This window comes from Accipiter gentilis, unplaced genomic scaffold, assembly GCF_929443795.1.
Source record: "Accipiter gentilis unplaced genomic scaffold, bAccGen1.1, whole genome shotgun sequence".
NCBI lineage: Eukaryota > Metazoa > Chordata > Aves > Accipitriformes > Accipitridae > Astur > Astur gentilis.
The window spans coordinates 373,864-380,422 of NW_026060868.1; positions in this window are offsets into that span (position 1 = coordinate 373,864).

A 6,559-nucleotide genomic window follows, 5' to 3' on the forward strand; every position below is an offset into this window, starting at 1 on the left:
TGCAGCCTATCTTTAGCCGCAACAGCACTGGGGATCTCTGCTTTCCCAGAGACTCAGCATGTCACTGTGCTCGTTCTCGGCAGAAACTTTTTCTGAAAAGGCAAACGTCTGGCTCCTTCTCCCACAAGGAAGGTGCCAGCCCTGAAAGCTCTTGCAGGTCTTCACTACCCTCTGCAGCCTATCCACAGGCACAACAGCACTGGGGATCTCTGCTTTCCCAGAGACTCAGCATCTCATGGTGCTCGCTGTCGGCAGAGCCTTTTCTAAAAAGGCAAACGTCTGGCTCCTTCTCCCACAAGGAAGGTGCCAGCCCTGAAAGCTCTTGCAGGTCTTCACTATCCCTCTGCAGCCTATCTTTAGCCGCAACAGCACTGGGGATCTGTGCTTTCCCAGAGACTCAGCATGTCACTGTGCTCATTCTCGGCAGAAACTTTTTCTGAAAAGGCAAACGTCTGGCTCCTTCTCCCACAAGGAAGGTGCCAGCCCGGAAAGCTCTTGCAGGTCTTCACTATCCCTCTGCAGCCTATCTTTAGCCGCAACAGCACTGGGGATCTCTGCTTTCCCAGAGACTCAGCATGTCACGGTGCTCGTTCTCGGCAGAAACTTTTTCTGAAAAGGCAAACGTCTGGCTCCTTCTCCCACAAGGAAGGTGCCAGCCCTGAAAGATCTTGCTGGTCTTCACCTTCCCCCTGCAGCCTATCCACAGGCACAACAGCACTGGGGATCTCTGCTTTCCCAGAGACTCAGCATGTCACGGTGCTCGTTCTCGGCAGAAACTTTTTCTGAAAAGGCAAACGTCTGGCTCCTTCTCCCACAAGGAAGGTGCCAGCCCTGAAAGCTCTTGCTGGACTTCACTATCCCTCTGCAGCCTATCTTTAGCCGCAACAGCACTGGGGATCTCTGCTTTCCCAGAGACTCAGCATGTCACGGTGCTCGTTCTCGGCAGAAACTTTTTCTGAAAAGGCAAACGTCTGGCTCCTTCTCCCACAAGGAAGGTGCCAGCCGTGAAAGATCTTGCTGGTCTTTACGGTGCCCCTGCAGCCTATCCACAGGCACAACAGCACTGGGGATCTCTGCTTTCCCAGAGACTCCGCATGTCACGGTGCTCGTTCTCGGCAGAAACTTTTTCTGAAAAGGCAAACGTCTGGCTCCTTCTCCCACAAGGAAGCTGCCAGCCCTGAAAGCTCTTGCAGGTCTTCACTATCCCTCTGCAGCCTATCTTTAGCCGCAACAGCACTGGGGATCTCTGCTTTCCCAGAGACTCAGCATGTCACGGTGCTCGTTCTCGGCAGAAACTTTTTCTGAAAAGGCAAACGTCTGGCTCCTTCTCCCACAAGGAAGGTGCCAGCCGTGAAAGATCTTGCTGGTCTTTACGGTGCCCCTGCAGCCTATCCACAGGCACAACAGCACTGGGGATCTCTGCTTTCCCAGACTCCGCATGTCACGGTGCTCGTTCTCGGCAGAAACTTTTTCTGAAAAGGCAAACGTCTGGCTCCTTCTCCCACAAGGAAGCTGCCAGCCCTGAAAGCTCTTGCAGGTCTTCACTATCCCTCTGCAGCCTATCTTTAGCCGCAACAGCACTGGGGATCTCTGCTTTCCCAGAGACTCAGCATGTCACGGTGCTCGTTCTCGGCAGAAACTTTTTCTGAAAAGGCAAACGTCTGGCTCCTTCTCCCACAAGGAAGCTGCCAGCCCTGAAAGCTCTTGCAGGTCTTCACTATCCCTCTGCAGCCTATCTTTAGCCGCAACAGCACTGGGGATCTCTGCTTTCCCAGAGACTCAGCATGTCACGGTGCTCGTTCTCGGCAGAAACTTTTTCTGAAAAGGCAAACGTCTGGCTCCTTCTCCCACAAGGAAGGTGCCAGCCCTGAAAGATCTTGCTGGTCTTTACGGTGCCCCTGCAGCCTATCCACAGGCACAACAGCACTGGGGATCTCTGCTTTCCCAGAGACTCAGCATGTCACGGTGCTCGTTCTCGGCAGAAACTTTTTCTGAAAAGGCAAACGTCTGGCTCCTTCTCCCACAAGGAAGGTGCCAGCCCTGAAAGATCTTGCTGGTCTTTACGGTGCCCCTGCAGCCTATCCACAGGCACAACAGCACTGGGGATCTCTGCTTTCCCAGAGACTCAGCATGTCACGGTGCTCGTTCTCGGCAGAAACTTTTTCTGAAAAGGCAAACCTCGGCTCCTTCTCCCACAAGGAAGGTGCCAGCCCTGAAAGCTCTTGCTGGTCTTCACTATCCCTCTGCAGCCTATCTTTAGCCGCAACAGCACTGGGGATCTCTGCTTTCCCAGACACTCAGCATGTCACGGTGCTCGTTCTCGGCAGAAACTTTTTCTGAAAAGGCAAACGTCTGGCTCCTTCTCCCACAAGGAAGGTGCCAGCCGTGAAAGATCTTGCTGGTCTTTACGGTGCCCCTGCAGCCTATCCACAGGCACAACAGCACTGGGGATCTCTGCTTTCCCAGAGACTCCGCATGTCACGGTGCTCGTTCTCGGCAGAAACTTTTTCTGAAAAGGCAAACGTCTGGCTCCTTCTCCCACAAGGAAGCTGCCAGCCCTGAAAGCTCTTGCAGGTCTTCACTATCCCTCTGCAGCCTATCTTTAGCCGCAACAGCACTGGGGATCTCTGCTTTCCCAGAGACTCAGCATGTCACGGTGCTCGTTCTCGGCAGAAACTTTTTCTGAAAAGGCAAACGTCTGGCTCCTTCTCCCACAAGGAAGGTGCCAGCCCTGAAAGATCTTGCTGGTCTTTACGGTGCCCCTGCAGCCTATCCACAGGCACAACAGCACTGGGGATCTCTGCTTTCCCAGAGACTCAGCATGTCACGGTGCTCGTTCTCGGCAGAAACTTTTTCTGAAAAGGCAAACCTCGGCTCCTTCTCCCACAAGGAAGGTGCCAGCCCTGAAAGCTCTTGCAGGTCTTCACTATCCCTCTGCAGCCTATCTTTAGCCGCAACAGCACTGGGGATCTCTGCTTTCCCAGAGACTCAGCATGTCACGGTGCTCGTTCTCGGCAGAAACTTTTTCTGAAAAGGCAAACGTCTGGCTCCTTCTCCCACAAGGAAGGTGCCAGCCCTGAAAGATCTTGCTGGTCTTTACGGTGCCCCTGCAGCCTATCCACAGGCACAACAGCACTGGGGATCTCTGCTTTCCCAGAGACTCAGCATGTCACGGTGCTCGTTCTCGGCAGAAACTTTTTCTGAAAAGGCAAACCTCGGCTCCTTCTCCCACAAGGAAGGTGCCAGCCCTGAAAGCTCTTGCTGGTCTTCACTATCCCTCTGCAGCCTATCTTTAGCCGCAACAGCACTGGGGATCTCTGCTTTCCCAGACACTCAGCATGTCACGGTGCTCGTTCTCGGCAGAAACTTTTTCTGAAAAGGCAAACGTCTGGCTCCTTCTCCCACAAGGAAGGTGCCAGCCGTGAAAGATCTTGCTGGTCTTTACGGTGCCCCTGCAGCCTATCCACAGGCACAACAGCACTGGGGATCTCTGCTTTCCCAGAGACTCCGCATGTCACGGTGCTCGTTCTCGGCAGAAACTTTTTCTGAAAAGGCAAACGTCTGGCTCCTTCTCCCACAAGGAAGCTGCCAGCCCTGAAAGCTCTTGCAGGTCTTCACTATCCCTCTGCAGCCTATCTTTAGCCGCAACAGCACTGGGGATCTCTGCTTTCCCAGAGACTCAGCATGTCACGGTGCTCGTTCTCGGCAGAAACTTTTTCTGAAAAGGCAAACGTCTGGCTCCTTCTCCCACAAGGAAGGTGCCAGCCCTGAAAGATCTTGCTGGTCTTTACGGTGCCCCTGCAGCCTATCCACAGGCACAACAGCACTGGGGATCTCTGCTTTCCCAGAGACTCAGCATGTCACGGTGCTCGTTCTCGGCAGAAACTTTTTCTGAAAAGGCAAACGTCTGGCTCCTTCTCCCACAAGGAAGGTGCCAGCCCTGAAAGATCTTGCTCTTCTTCAGTATCCCTGTGCAGCCTATCTTTAGCCGCAACAGAACTGGGGATCTGTGCTTTCCCAGAGACTCTGCATGTCACGGTGCTCGTTCTCGGCAGAAACTTTTTCTGAAAAGGCAAACGTCTGGCTCCTTCTCCCACAAGGAAGCTGCCAGCCCTGAAAGCTCTTGCAGGTCTTCACTATCCCTCTGCAGCCTATCTTTAGCCGCAACAGCACTGGGGATCTCTGCTTTCCCAGAGACTCAGCATGTCACGGTGCTCGTTCTCGGCAGAAACTTTTTCTGAAAAGGCAAACGTCTGGCTCCTTCTCCCACAAGGAAGGTGCCAGCCCGGAAAGATCTTGCTGGTCTTCAACGTCCCCCTGCAGCCTATCCACAGGCACAACAGCACTGGGGATCTCTGCTTTCCCAGAGACTCAGCATGTCACGGTGGTCGTTCTCGGCAGAAACTTTTTCTTTAAAGGCAAACGTCTGGCTCCTTCTCCCACAAGGAAGCTGCCAGCCCTGAAAGATCTTGCAGGTCTTCACTATCCCTCTGCAGCCTATCTTTAGCCGCAACAGCACTGGGGATCTCTGCTTTCCCAGAGACTCAGCATGTCACGGTGCTCGTTCTCGGCAGAAACTTTTTCTGAAAAGGCAAACGTCTGGCTCCTTCTCCCACAAGGAAGGTGCCAGCCGTGAAAGATCTTGCTGGTCTTTACGGTGCCCCTGCAGCCTATCCACAGGCACAACAGCACTGGGGATCTCTGCTTTCCCAGAGACTCCGCATGTCACGGTGCTCGTTCTCGGCAGAAACTTTTTCTGAAAAGGCAAACGTCTGGCTCCTTCTCCCACAAGGAAGCTGCCAGCCCTGAAAGCTCTTGCAGGTCTTCACTATCCCTCTGCAGCCTATCTTTAGCCGCAACAGCACTGGGGATCTCTGCTTTCCCAGAGACTCAGCATGTCACGGTGCTCGTTCTCGGCAGAAACTTTTTCTGAAAAGGCAAACGTCTGGCTCCTTCTCCCACAAGGAAGGTGCCAGCCCTGAAAGATCTTGCAGGTCTTTACGGTGCCCCTGCAGCCTATCTACAGGCACAACAGCACTGGGGATCTCTGCTTTCCCAGAGACTCAGCATGTCACGGTGCTCGTTCTCGGCAGAAACTTTTTCTGAAAAGGCAAACGTCTGGCTCCTTCTCCCACAAGGAAGGTGCCAGCCCTGAAAGATCTTGCTGGTCTTTACGGTGCCCCTGCAGCCTATCCACAGGCACAACAGCACTGGGGATCTGTGCTTTCCCAGAGACTCAGCATGTCACGGTGCTCGTTCTCGGCAGAAACTTTTTCTGAAAAGGCAAACCTCGGCTCCTTCTCCCACAAGGAAGGTGCCAGCCCTGAAAGCTCTTGCTGGTCTTCACTATCCCTCTGCAGCCTATCTTTAGCCGCAACAGCACTGGGGATCTCTGCTTTCCCAGACACTCAGCATGTCACGGTGCTCGTTCTCGGCAGAAACTTTTTCTGAAAAGGCAAACGTCTGGCTCCTTCTCCCACAAGGAAGGTGCCAGCCGTGAAAGATCTTGCTGGTCTTTACGGTGCCCCTGCAGCCTATCCACAGGCACAACAGCACTGGGGATCTCTGCTTTCCCAGAGACTCCGCATGTCACGGTGCTCGTTCTCGGCAGAAACTTTTTCTGAAAAGGCAAACGTCTGGCTCCTTCTCCCACAAGGAAGCTGCCAGCCCTGAAAGCTCTTGCAGGTCTTCACTATCCCTCTGCAGCCTATCTTTAGCCGCAACAGCACTGGGGATCTCTGCTTTCCCAGAGACTCAGCATGTCACGGTGCTCGTTCTCGGCAGAAACTTTTTCTGAAAAGGCAAACGTCTGGCTCCTTCTCCCACAAGGAAGGTGCCAGCCCTGAAAGATCTTGCTGGTCTTTACGGTGCCCCTGCAGCCTATCCACAGGCACAACAGCACTGGGGATCTCTGCTTTCCCAGAGACTCAGCATGTCACGGTGCTCGTTCTCGGCAGAAACTTTTTCTGAAAAGGCAAACCTCGGCTCCTTCTCCCACAAGGAAGGTGCCAGCCCTGAAAGCTCTTGCAGGTCTTCACTATCCCTCTGCAGCCTATCTTTAGCCGCAACAGCACTGGGGATCTCTGCTTTCCCAGAGACTCAGCATGTCACGGTGCTCGTTCTCGGCAGAAACTTTTTCTGAAAAGGCAAACGTCTGGCTCCTTCTCCCACAAGGAAGGTGCCAGCCCTGAAAGATCTTGCTGGTCTTTACGGTGCCCCTGCAGCCTATCCACAGGCACAACAGCACTGGGGATCTCTGCTTTCCCAGAGACTCAGCATGTCACGGTGCTCGTTCTCGGCAGAAACTTTTTCTGAAAAGGCAAACCTCGGCTCCTTCTCCCACAAGGAAGGTGCCAGCCCTGAAAGCTCTTGCTGGTCTTCACTATCCCTCTGCAGCCTATCTTTAGCCGCAACAGCACTGGGGATCTCTGCTTTCCCAGACACTCAGCATGTCACGGTGCTCGTTCTCGGCAGAAACTTTTTCTGAAAAGGCAAACGTCTGGCTCCTTCTCCCACAAGGAAGGTGCCAGCCGTGAACGATCTTGCTGGTCTTTACGGT